Genomic DNA, 13,478 nt, shown 5'->3' on the forward strand with positions numbered 1-13,478 from the left:
TCTATAAATTTCTTATTCATGCTTATAACCAGGCCTACCAGCTCTTGTCCTGCATATTTATATAGCCTTCTCATTTCTGCATCAACACTGCACATATTTATAGCAAATTGGAGTCATTCTCCATTATACCCTCAAGCACTTGAAGTAGACACTGCAATAACCCCAAGGGAGGGGGGACAGTAACGCAAAAACCTTATTGGGCTTGTAGTGCTGCTGAAGGATGCACACATACCATGTATGCTAATATTCTCAGCAGACATTCCAAAGTTTGTACGAGTTCGACTTTAGCTGGCTAAACTGAATGATTTATATTGAAGGCAATTCTTGCAACACTTCGTCAAACTGAATGAAACTGGACAGCACAATTAGCTGTGTTCATCTACCATTTATACGACTGCTGCCCCGAGCATTTTGCCTGTTACTTTGCCTTTCGTTTCTGTACTATCAAGTTCAAGTACACATGTACTTTATCACTGTACAAGTAGAATGGCTTCAAGGCTTTTCCTGGGCATTCAACAGTCACTATTTATTCCTATAAACCTTCCTGCATGTGAAGAGAAAAAAAACTTATTAATTCATGCTGGAAGTATAAAAAGACAGGTATTTGCACAGAAAATGTTTATTTTGAGCACCGAGGTTCTTGCTGATGTAGATATGGTGCTGGCTCCCTCCTTGCCCGAAGCATGTGCTTGCTGTACACAGCACCAGATGATGGCTTCCTAGGTCAAAAGATCAAATTGAAATAAGAGGCATTTTGTTTTAGCTCCGGAAAGAGAAAGCAGGATTGAGACATTAACATGTATAAAAAATACTTGCCTAAAGAAAAATTAATACACAAGCAAATTCACTAAAGAGGTTCACTTTCAAGAGCAAAAGTATGGTTACGATGAAAATTACAAGGACGCTTCACTGCTCATTGAGGTTTCGGTTCAGTAGTTGTTGAGCCACGAGAGTTAGCATGCTACATCTTGCATATTATGTTTTGTAGAAGAATATTGCACTTTGAACAATGTTGTGCCTATTTAAATGTACTGACAAGGAATGCTGAAACTCGAGGCTAGTTTGGTCTGCACAAGATATGATACAGACACTGTACTGCATTCATTTAGTGTTTTTGTCACTGATCTCATGCACAAAGGTCATTCACACCTATCCTACATGAAATGCAGTTTCTTTGAAGCTTCATCTAGTCCTTGAATTTGCTGCATGCTTATGTCTAAGGGAATTCGTTTGGTTCCTTTAAATGTAGTACATCTAAGCAACTGCTATCAAATGCCCATAGTGTTCCCTTGCATGTACAAAACATTTTTGGCCCTTTCAATGCACAATACTCATTACATTTGACACTTCGGACTCGTGCAAGGCGCCATTTAGTATTGTATGCTTGTCCACATCTGATAATACCTTCATAGCTGGGTCATTCCCATGCCAAATGCCTTGGTTATTACTGTGACCATCTCACACTTTTCCTTTAGAATCTTCTTGTCCACTTTTAAGGAAGCATCCCACGACACAATGTCTCCATCCTAGTGGTGCTATGGAGTTAACTTATGTGCTAGTTGTAGCAGATGACGTCAACTGAAGGCCACTGAAGATAAAACTCTCTGCGAGAATTCCTTTTGCACAATAAATGCAAACAATACAGAATAGTCAAAATGTAGTTATCTGGCAAGACTGGCTGCATCCATCATCTTTGTTTGGTGCAATTCTGAGGTGGCTCCATGTTACAAGATGCTTGGCGATTATTGCCATGTGACTGTTCGGGACTCTATAAAACACAAGAATTGCCTTACTCCGGCCTTTCTCTTTGTGCAGCAGCCAACGTTATTATTCGTCCAATCGCACCGTGTACTGTTCGTGTGTCCATAGACTAAATTCTTCACCACATTGTTTTTGCGGTATTTCGTGAGTGACCCATGAACTCATCTTGGGGTGGGACTTCTTTGGCGTCTGCTTCTATCTCTTGTCGTCAGCGCCTCACACAACTGGATGCCACTGGCAATTCTTTTCCTAACCACGAAGAATGCATTCGTCTCGTCACCTCTTCCGATTACGTTCTTTGGCCACCTAGAGGAGAGATTATAGGTGTCAACTCCTGTAACATTGTGGATGGCGGCGTACTCATTCTACCCTATGACCATACCCTATCTCGAGCAATTCTGATTACTCCTGGCCTTATTCGCTTCTCTGAGGGGTCGGCATTGCTTACTGCAATAAACCAAACTCTCGAACCCCAACTGTTGCCTCGTGGATCAACTGTCACTTGAGCTGTTGACACTCATGTCGTTGCAATTGTCACGAAGACAGCTCAGTGTGTTCTTGCGTCTATTACCGTGCGCTGAACAAAATCGTGCGCAAAGATGTTTACCCTGTGTCATGGATGGATGATGCACTAGATTCACTCCACGGTGCTGAATAATTTTCTAGCCTTGACTTTAGACCAGGCTACTGGCAAATACCGATGTACAAATCCGACAAAGAAAAAACGACATTTGCTACCCCTGATGGGCTCTACGAGTTCAGTGCGATGCCTTTTGGACTCTGCAATGTGCCTGACACATTCGAACGCATGATCGATAAGTCTTGTGTGGCTTGAAATGGAAAACCTGTCTGTGCTATCTCGACGACATTGCGTTTTCAACCATGTTCTCACAACATTTGCAACGTCTTGATGAAGTCCTTGCCTCTCTTGCAAATGCTGGTTTGCAGCTCAACACACGCAACACACACACACACAAATGCAGTTTCGCCAGCAAGGCCATCAAAGTTCTGGGGCACATAGCAAAGAAGGTATTCGACCGGACCCCGAGAAGCTTACTGCCATCCTCGAATTTTGTGTCCACTGCGTCAAAAAGACATTCACAGTTTTCTTGGACTTGCTTCTTCCGGCACTTCATACGCAACTTCGCTACGCTTACGTCCCCGCTCCATCAACTCCTCGCCAGTAATGCGCCCTTTGTTTCGTCCGACGAATGTGAACATGCTTTCCTGCTTTTGCAACATGCCCTGACGTCAGACCCAGTACTGTGCCACTTTGATCCGACCACGCCCACCATCTTTCACACCGACGCTAGCAGTCAGTCTCGGTGCCATTCTACTGCAATGTGACAACACATTCCGCGAACGAGTAATTACTTATGCTAGTCGTGCACTAACCAGTGCAGAGAATTACTACACCGTAACCAAGCAGGAGTGCCTTGCTGTTGGGCAGTGCAAAAATTTCGCCCATATCTTCATGGCCGCCATTTCACAGTCGTTACCGACCATAACACACTGTGCTGGCTTTCATTGCTAAAGAATTTATCAGGTCACCTGGGTTGCTGTGTGCTTCACCTACAGGAGTACGATTTCAATGTCACCTACAGGGCTGCAAAGAAGCATCAAGACACCAATGCTCTCTCTTGCTACCCTCTGAAGAATCATGACGATTCACAAGAATCATGACGATTCACCATAACCTCTCCGTGATTCTGTACGTCCCGAGTCCTCTTCATTGGCTTTACCCATTGTAACCCTCGAATGGCTAAGACACGACAGCCCATCTGTCCTTGTGTCCCACCAACGCATCGACCCATACTGCTGAACTATTCTCCAACACATGGAAGATTCTTCGTCACCTCCAAACGCCTGACTTCGTCGACAACTTAATCAATTCAAGCTGCACAATGAGGTTTTACATCGCAACATTTATCACATCGATGGCAACAAATGGGTCGCGGTCATACCATGTTCTCTGCAATGTGAGGTGCTTGAAGCCTTTCACGATCATGCGACGACTGTTCATCTAGGCTACCACAAGACTTACAACAGAATATGAAGTCGCTGCACCCTGCGTTCATTGTCAAAGCCGCAAACGACCAACAGCTCCTTCTGGCCCTTTACAACCTCTGCCTTGTCCCGCTTCGCCTTTTGAAGTAGTTGGAATAGACTTGTACGGTCCTCTTCCCACGACCTTACATGGCAATCGTTGGATTATAACGGCCATAGACCATCCAACACGCTATGCGGAGACAGCATCTCTACAATCCGGGACTGCTGCTGAAGTCGCCGATTTCTTTCTACACAACATTATCTTACACCGCAGCGCTCCGCGCGTTCTCCTCAGTGACCGCAGCAGTCTTCCTCTCTTCTATCCTTACCGAAGTTCTGTGCGCCTCTAACACAATTCGCAAGACGACTTCCAGTTACCATCCGCAGACCAACAGCTTGATGGAGTGTTTTCACCATACCCTCTCTGACATGATTGCGATGTACATCCGCCCTGGCCACACGAACGGGGATGCAATCCTGCCGTTCATGACATTCGCCTATAACATGGCTACGCAACGTACTACTGGCTTTTAACATTCTTTCTTCATCTATGGCTGTTCACCAAGTTTCATTCTTGATGTATCATTCCTTTCGACTCCTGTACCCCCATCAGTTCCTTTCTTGGAACAGTTTGTGTCTCGCCTCGCGGAGTGCAGTCGCCTCGCCCCGCTTAACACAGGCGTCTCCCAGGACGCTCGCAAGTTTCGTTACGACTCGACCCACTGTGCTGCGACTTTTTCTCCTGGTGACGAAGTTCTTTGGACTCCTGTGTGCGTTCCTGGCTTATGCAAAAAATTTCTGGTGTTTTATTCGACTTTCCGCGGTCGTTGAGCAGACATCACCTGTCAATTACCATGTCTCGCTTGTTAGAACGCCACCCGATTCCCGTTGCTGTGGCACAGAGATAGTGCATGTCTCCCGCTTAAAACCAAATACTTGACGCATTTTATAGTACTTACGCGCAGCCAGGCGGCCGCTTCCACAGCGAGAGAGAATTAGCATGGGCACAACACATGCCTGACTTTCAACTTCATCATCTGCACATCTTTTTCATCTGCATATATCATCACTAGCAGCACAGTTTAATCCTCGAGGTAGTAGTCCGAGCTTGGCTGGAATAAAGCGGTTCCTTACGATACATATATATATATATATATATATTTCTTGCACTTCAAGAAACTTCGTTTGACCTCGAAGACTTGAGCACTGAAGTAACGGCGCTAAGTATATACAAGACCTCATAGTAGGAGACAGTTCAATTTCACAGCCTGAGTCCCCTTGCTGGTGTAATCTTCCTTCGTGTAATTGTCGCATACTTGGCTATCACTAACACTGCTTCGCCTTTCTGCAAAACTGCAGCCTCTTTTTTTTTTCTGCTAGTCCGAGCATAAGTGCTGCCGCACATGACTGCTGTCGATTCTGATTTCGAGTGAATCTGGCTTGGCCTCATTATGGTTACTGAGTGAATTATAGAGAGAGAGAAATAGAAGAGAGGAAAGGCAGAGAGGTTAACCAGACGCATGTCCGTTTTTCTACCCTGCACTGGAAAACGGGGTATAGGGATGAAGAGAGAGAGTGTTCCACAGCTATCATGCACTAAGATTAAAAAAAAAAAAAAAAAACAGTTCCGTTACTTGAAGAAAACCTAGTGCATATTGTTTCCAGTAAAGTGGAGTAGTAGCCAGTAATTCTTTCGTTACTGAGATTTAATTTGGTAATTACAATTATCTAACTCGAGAAGTACTCTCATAATTTTCAAAGTGTCAATGAGGCATTTGTTGGCATCCCAAAATGACATCTAACTGCAGTGTTTTCAGCGACATACTAATTGCGTACAATTTTACCGACTGGAAAATAACCTCACGAACTATGAAAAATACCATGTGAGTGAACTCTCACCCGCATCATAAAGCAGTGCCCTCAAATAAGCTGATTGAAAGTAACTGCATTGCCTATCGCAAACCCGAAGAGACAGCGCACCACCTTGATAATGGTACGGAAGGAGCCCCAACAGCAGTTTCGCAGCTTCTCCTTTCTCTCTACGTCACACTTATTATCCCTCTCTCAAGGCCGACTGATAAATGATAACAAAAGCACCTTGATAACGCAGCCAAAGTGCAGCTCTGACCACACACGAAATGTGAGGAGCAATGTAATAGGCACAGAATGTTTCAAAATCCAGACTTTGCTCGCACCGCATCGAAAGAGTGCGGGCGAAGTTATATTTCGCACCAGAAACTTGCTTCGGACCAAAGCCAATATAAAGTGAGCGTTTTATTTTTCATGAAAGTGTACACGTGCTGCAAAAACAGGTTCGTGTCAACAAATAAAAGCGAAATAAACACACTGGAAAGCGACCAACTTGTAGAGAAAAGGCAAAACCAATGCGTTCACGAAATTAAATATACCACTTCTATGAGCCGAACTGGCAATCAGAATGTCGGCACACACACACACACAGACAAAAAAAAAACTGTGTGCTCTTACTATCTATTAATTCGTAAGCTGCGTTGAACATCAGCCTAGAGGACGTGTTCAAATAGGTCTCCTTTTGCAGCTACGCAGTACTGTCTATTTTATCACACCTTTAGTGGCTTTCTTGATGACCGATGCCGGAATTCTATGGCAGACATCCGTTATCCTTACCTTGAACTAATGTGACGTCCGTCTGAGCTGACGTCCGGCACAATCTTTCACATAACCCCAAAGAAAGAAACTTAACGGAGAGGTCAGGTGACCTAGCCGGCCTCTTTACAGGCTCGTGCCTTCCAATCTATTTGAAAAGTAGCACCCAACCAGTTTCGTGCTCGGCTGCTGCTGCATGCAGGTGGCCCATCTTGCTGATACAGCAGAAGTGGAAGATGTGACAGCGGGACTTTACTGAGAAACTCATCAACCACTCCTTCAAGGATTTCGTTCACATAACGCTGTCCAGTCAGTGCGTGATTGAAGATGGTACTGATTATTGCACTGGCGTAAATTCCAAACCACACATTGAGCGACCACTGGTACTGGCGCCGATTGCACTGTACTTAATGTAGATTGGAGTCCCTCCAATAGTGTGCGTGAATGACAATGAATGTATATATGATGGCACCTGCACTGTTCTTTTGCGCAAACTCATCATGCCACAGGTTCTTAGTGTCAAGATGTAAAACTTACCAGACCCAGCTTATTGTCAGTTAACAATATACACTATAGAATTAACGTCTAAGGTGATCACTAAGATGAGTGCTAAAACCCCTTAATGCTTACATAGGACCAGAATTCACAAGTGGCTGTAATAGGGTTCCTGAAGCACTCTTGAGCACATGAACATAACTTCCAGCCGGGATATACACGTGCGATGGGAGACAATGACTCGTTACAAAGCCATACACAACACCCTTTCTCACAAAACCTTATAACACTAGTAAAATTTGTTGGCCAAGTTACGATTTATCCTACTTTGAAGCAAGCGCATAAAGAGAACATCCCAGTCTTCATCCACGATTAAATCACCAGTATTAAATGGACCCACCTTAAGGGTTATTTGGCAACAGCATGTGTATGTCCATGCTTGTATCGTTTATTGATTGTCCCGCTCTAGTAGAATGGACGACCACGCAGCCCGATCATGCACTTTGTAATGAAGCTTCTTTCTAGAAAATCACAAATACCGACCGCACACACAACCTTTGTCACATCTGCATAGAGCACTCGAGCGTTACGCTGCGGAGAAAGGTTACCAGAGAATGGCTGTTGACAGCGCAGCGATATTGCTATGTAAAGGCTAATATTACTATGTAAACAAACGCTGTTTCCCGCGCGTTTAATGACGCCGCAAAGCACTCATTTAGCGACTTCATTCACTACCGCCCTTAGTCGGCGGACGGCAGACCTGAACCATGTGTCAGGAATGTGCGTTTACATTGCGAGATAAATGATGAATACTCCTTATTTTCTCTAAACAAGTGCGCGCACATGCCGCACTTGGGTCATCTGCCATTTACACATTCTGCCGTGTAGCAGCACCGTAACCAGGTAATGTTACGTTTAAGTGATTGTGAAAAAGGCTCTTAGAAGTTTGAAGGAACCTAAGATAAACAGTGTCGTCTAATATGCGTTCTCGGCGCTAGTACACTGTAGCACTGGCTGATCGGTGCGGCGGTCCGCGGGATGCGTCACAAGGAAAATAAGCTGGTAAGGAACCTGGAAATGAAGTATCAGGCAGCCGAAAGCGTAGCTTTGCATAGTAGAGGCACATCGAATGGAAAAGTGAAGTACTTACGATAGCTTACGCTAGCACAAGCCCCAAAAAATAAACGATCCACATCTTTGACCAGTTGTTTGAGCGTAGCTCACCTTTGAGCTTGCCATTCTGCCGCCAAAACCAAAGACGGATGTGACATCACGGACGCGAAAAACAAAGAATGAATGCGACATCCCGGACGTGACGTTTGGGTGAACCTAACGCCTGCGTTCCTTCGACCGGGTGAACGCAGACACTTTCTTTGCCGCGGAAAACATGACATGCATCGGCTTCACATGCGGCTTTACGCCAAGCGAACGAGCGAAATACACTTGGGCGCCATCTCGAGGCGGATACAGCAAACATGAGCAAACATTAGCAAACCCTCTAGTTAAGCCTACTTCCCGGCTAATCGACGACGTATATCGCAAACAACGCCCATTCACGGCCGCTCGATGAAAACGCACAGGTGCGGCCAGCCGTATGCGGCGGAGACGGCGTAGCTCGCCTAGTGTTCCGGGCCACCGCAGCGGCGCCACCGGTAGGGGAGAGCAGCCGGAGATATTTGCGGCGGATCGCAACGTGACAGCGCAGCTCGCCTGCTCTCGTCGCTATTTAAAGGGCGATAATAAATTTTTTATAGTGTTAATCATATTAGTAAGCATGATTATCGAATGCACCAGGTCGGCGATGTTTCCACTAAAATATAGCAACTGTTCGTTTGTAACTAAAGTGGTTGCTTGGGCTATTCGCATTGTGCGCGTCTCTCTGTTTCCTCCTTCCTTGCCGTTGCGCTGTACACTCTCGAAGATGTTGGTTTATGCAACAGTTATTTCTGCAACAGCACAGCCGTTTGTTGACAAGTGCGCTTGTATTTACCAAAGCATTGTGTTTTTCACTCTAGAAAGAAGAAGACGGGCTAGAGCAACGGAGAAGTTATAACTGCTTTATTGTCCATCTAGGAAAAATAATACTCTTTGTTGTAATGACAGGTGCAGTACTTTCCTGGCGAGAGGCTTTTGCGCCAGGCGTACAAGTCGCTCAACTGACAGGTTAATATCTCCTGCCCAGTTTGCATGGGACCGGTCGCAAGAGCTTTCTCAGGAAAACTTTGCACACTTCCATGGTACGGCGCTCCGTCCTCACAAACAGCTAAATAGAGAAGACACCGTAGCATATGGCGACAGCTAGAAACGGGAACCTTCCCGTGCCTAAACATGCTAAGCAAGATCTACCCCACGCAGTACGAGAGCAAGTGCCCATGGTGTGGAGACAAACCAACCCTATACCATACCACATGGGCTTGCCAGAAAATAGATGGGCTAGCCATAATAAAAAACCCGAGTGCGGAACAATGGGAGAGGATGCTATCCAGCGACATCCTCAAAGTCCAACAAGGACTAGTAAGGCGTGCACGCAGGGCAGCTACCCTCAGCGGAGCCCTGGACTAGGGTAACCGACCCTGGAGAGAAGATGGAAGACTCCATCTGAAGCCGCAAAAATCACTGCAAAATAGAGCAAATAAACGTTTTTCATCATCATCATCCGCTCCGCAAGTCAGCTCACGGCATTGCAAAAGGTGCTGAAGAAAAAATTCTATACACCACCGCTCCTTTATCATCAAAGTGACGCCAATTTCACCAGTTGAATGGCCAACATATATATCTTTGCAGCGTTGAACGGCAAGGAAGCTTGAAAAGATTTCTGGATCTTACATGGTCATATCCTTTGCTTGAGCAAGCCTTCCAAATTACACACTCCCTTAGAATGACGTTACCACATTTAGGCTTCTTCATGGAGATACTGCGGACTTGGTTCCTAATGAACTCGGCAGTCTTGTCGCCTTGTGCAACACCATCGAGTACCTTCGTAAAATAGGCAATGTCCTTGTTCTTTTCAAAAAATTGTGCGCGCTCCTCAGCTCCATCGACCTTCTCTTGAAGTGCCTGTAGCGCTCCTTTAAGACGCGCGGCCTTCGCTTGTACGCGGCGCGTTCAAGCTTAGCGAAGGCCGTTTTTTCAAACTCGAGAAAAGTTTGGCATGATGCATCTGCAAATGATGCAATTTCAGCACAGGTTTCAACCACTGGCTCGGTGTTATTAGACATTACGGTTTCATTGCTGCCAGGCAGTGAGCCGGCCGTCTTGACTAACAACAGGCTCGTCATGTGAAGCAACAGTGCCCGCGCATTTTGCCCGTGACTGCGGATCACCCTATCTTCTTTCCAAGCGCGGCCGCTTCTTCCTTGGAGCTGACGTGGTCCTCGTGCTCATGTAGCTGTGATAACTGGGGAACACTGTCGGCACCGCAGTTGACAAAAGCACCATCAACTTGGCGGTCGCCTTGTAGTGGCGCTCTGTAAAATGCAGAGCACACACCAATGACCTGTCATTTGGCTGCTATATTGTTCCTTTCCCGCCAGGTCCCTCCCGGGAAATGTTTCGCAGCCATGCCCTGCGTTCTGAGTCGCTAGGGGAACTCGTGGTAGCGGATTTGGGTGTTCTTCGAAGCATTCGTCGTACACAGCGACACGCAACAGTTGCGCGGCATTGTGCCGCAAGCATAAAAGATCACCCAGGCGTGAACTATCTTGAGTGACACTAAACAGTAACGATGCACGCGAATAAAAAAAAAATTAAAACCACTGAGCTGCGCGCCCTTTTTAATGCTCGCTCCTTCCCGCCAGTTCCTCGCGCGGGCTCTCCCCGACAACTAGCGCCCTCCTCGCGAAACGCGGCGACAACTGTAAACTCTGCTTCCACGCTCTCGCCCATAGACGGTGGTGCGACGCGGCAGGCCGCACCTGTGCGCTTTCATCGAGCGGCCGTGGCCCATTTGTCACCTGTGCGTCGCTGCCGAAGCATCATCACACAAATCTAAGGCGAACACGAGCATTAGTGGGGACGGATAGAGCCTAGCAGTGCAGGCAGACGACTCGATAGATCCGAAGCGGGCTGCTCTCACTTCGACTGGCGCCGCCATCTTGCCGTACGCAAGGCTCCCCTTGCGTGCGTTAGCGTTCAACGCTAAATCCTGAAAATAGCGTACGTACGTAAGAGCTCCAGCAGCGTTTACGTATAGCGCATGCGCAGTGTGGTGCACGCAACGCTAACGCTAACTCTTTGCGTTTGCTGCTTTACGCTATACTAAAACTGTCTACTGTCAGGGGCAGAGTACCGATTTCATCGGGTTCTGCGGGAGCTGAGCTGATATTCTTTACTAAACGTTGTGCGGCGCCAAACTCTGAGCCTTCATTAGCGATAATGGAGTTCCACAAACTTCTTTTAACAGCATGCTTCGTTTGTTCTTTCGAAAGGGTGGGGTACTGAGCGCGTACACGTATATTTCTTCACTGTGTGTGCTACCGTAATAAGCAGCGACAAGACACACCAAGATGTGCGTGCAACGTGCTCAGTCTTTGTTTGACTCGAAAGGAAAACAAAGCACTCAACAATAATTACTATGGGGGTCGAACACGATGAAACAAACGGGTACGATTAAAGGAATGTTTTAGGTTGAGACAATGAGCTGGAAGTGATCTTTCTCGACAATCAATCACTACACCAGACAGACCCTGCCCGCCGGCGGGGAATTGGACACGTCACGCTCGGAACTTCGGTTAGTATCTCGTCATGTCCCCAGCGGCAGCGATGACAGCGCTCATCCTGAAGGCAGTGAAGTGTAGAATGACTTGATCAGGGATGTGTTCATCCGCAGCACGTCTCAGTCGCTGATGACGGTGGATCGAAGCCTATCTTCGTGCGACTGATAGAGGGGATGGTGCGGCAGCGATACTTTCAACGAGCCCCAGACATCTTAAATGATGTTGGCGCCCGGGGATTGAGGCGACCACTCCAAGAGAGTGACTGGGCGCTCTTCCAGCAGTTCTTGCACAACGCGAGCAGTGTGGATCGGCGACCTATCGCGTTAGAATATATAGTCGCCTTCCAGAAACGGGCCGTCAAGAATGTATGGAATCAGAACGTCGTCTATGACTGCCCTGCAACGATGAACTTACCTTCGAGGCGTATCAGTGGGCGTCGCACAACGCTTAGTAAAGAATACCGGCTCATTTCAAGCAGTAACGATGAGATGGGCGCCCTGCAACTGACAGTAGATGGTTTCCCGACAGTGCGGCCAGCGCGCGCCGCCGTAGCAGACGACGCCGTTCAAGATCCCGCCCCTCGAGCACCTGCGCGAGCTGCTGCCGCCGCCTGACTCAAGCGCTCGCCGCATCGCGATGCAATGCGCTCCGAGTTTCCCCCTAAATGTGAACAGACTTTACATCGCCCTTCGAATGAAATGTCCACGAGCACACCCGTAGGCACACACCACGCGCGGCACGAAACGTGCCCAAACACGCGCAGTGCAGGAGGCAATCAAGGCGGTGCGAACGAGAGATGGGAGAGGGGTACCACCCGCTAAAGAATTTTGCTTCGCATGCGGCGCTCTCAACGCCGGCGCAGCAGCGCCGCTCTCGGTGCCGTTCTTGTCTATAAGCGAGCGCACGAATTGAGCCTCCGCTTTTGCAGCTGTTATGACGTCATATGGTAGCTACGCGGCCGCGCGCGGCGCAGCAAGGAAGAGCGTGGTTGTGCGGCTAGTATGCTTCGCATAATAAAGACGTTCGACCTTGAAGAAATATGCAACTGAGACCACCCTCCTAAGTTTAGAGCACCCTCCCTGCTGCCTCGACGACACATAGCCGGACGTGCAGCCAGGGGCGAAGCAGTGACGCTGCCTCGCGTTTTTTTGCGTTGGAATTCATCTGTTCGGCGAAGTCCGGCACTGACATTAACATGTCAGCAGCGAAACACATATTGCCATAAACGAGAGAAAACTTTGGCAGCCGCGAAGAAACAGGAACGCTGTCGCGCCGGCCAGACACCGCGGGAAGCTGCACACGCGCGCAACCGCGTGACTGCATCGCCAAGCTGACCGCAGCGCCACCGCGGCCTTTGCGGCAGCGCATGAACGAGAGGATCGCGCTTTCTCGGCGGATATGCCGGCGCTGGCGTCACCTCCCCCTTCTAGCCACCATAGCGCTACGTTTGCCACGCAGCAACCAAACTGGCGGGAGCACGATCGAGGCGCAGCAGCCACAAACCCAGTAAAGCCACAGAACAGCTGGTAAAGCGGCAATACTGTTTCCGTTTCCTGTTGTACAGCGCCGTCTGTGGTCGCACACTTTAGTTCACGACGCCATCACTACGCTTATTTTCGTTGCACTGTGGAAGGTACAGGTTGCCTTCTCTAAGTTTGTATAGGTGTTCTGTGACCATGGGTATAGCGAACTAGATCTAGTATACTGTACCATGGGTGCTATTCTCGACACGCATGGCGGCTGCACGGCCGCCATTATCCGCCATGTTTACTCTCTGATTGGCTGTCGAGAGGTCACGTGTTTTAAAATTTGTGCCGGGAAGCGGAAGTATTG

At 47.7% G+C, this 13,478-nt stretch overlaps 1 long non-coding RNA gene across 2 annotated transcripts; it reads right to left on the reverse strand.

Annotated features, from left to right (window-relative positions):
- Positions 1-603: 603 nt before the first annotated feature.
- Positions 604-8,269, reverse strand: LOC140217428 (uncharacterized). Of its 2 annotated transcripts, none has more exons than XR_011894008.1 (2): positions 8,155-8,269; positions 604-2,067 (listed from the first exon to the last, which is right to left on the reverse strand). It is a non-coding gene; the product is annotated as an uncharacterized lncRNA (long non-coding RNA). The 2 variants fall into 2 exon arrangements; XR_011894007.1 differs by having other exon boundaries at positions 8,081-8,169.
- Between the last annotated feature and the right edge of the window lie 5,209 nt (positions 8,270-13,478).

Source organism: Dermacentor andersoni, chromosome 4 (genome assembly GCF_023375885.2).
Source record: "Dermacentor andersoni chromosome 4, qqDerAnde1_hic_scaffold, whole genome shotgun sequence".
NCBI classification, from domain to species: Eukaryota; Metazoa; Arthropoda; class Arachnida; order Ixodida; family Ixodidae; genus Dermacentor; species Dermacentor andersoni.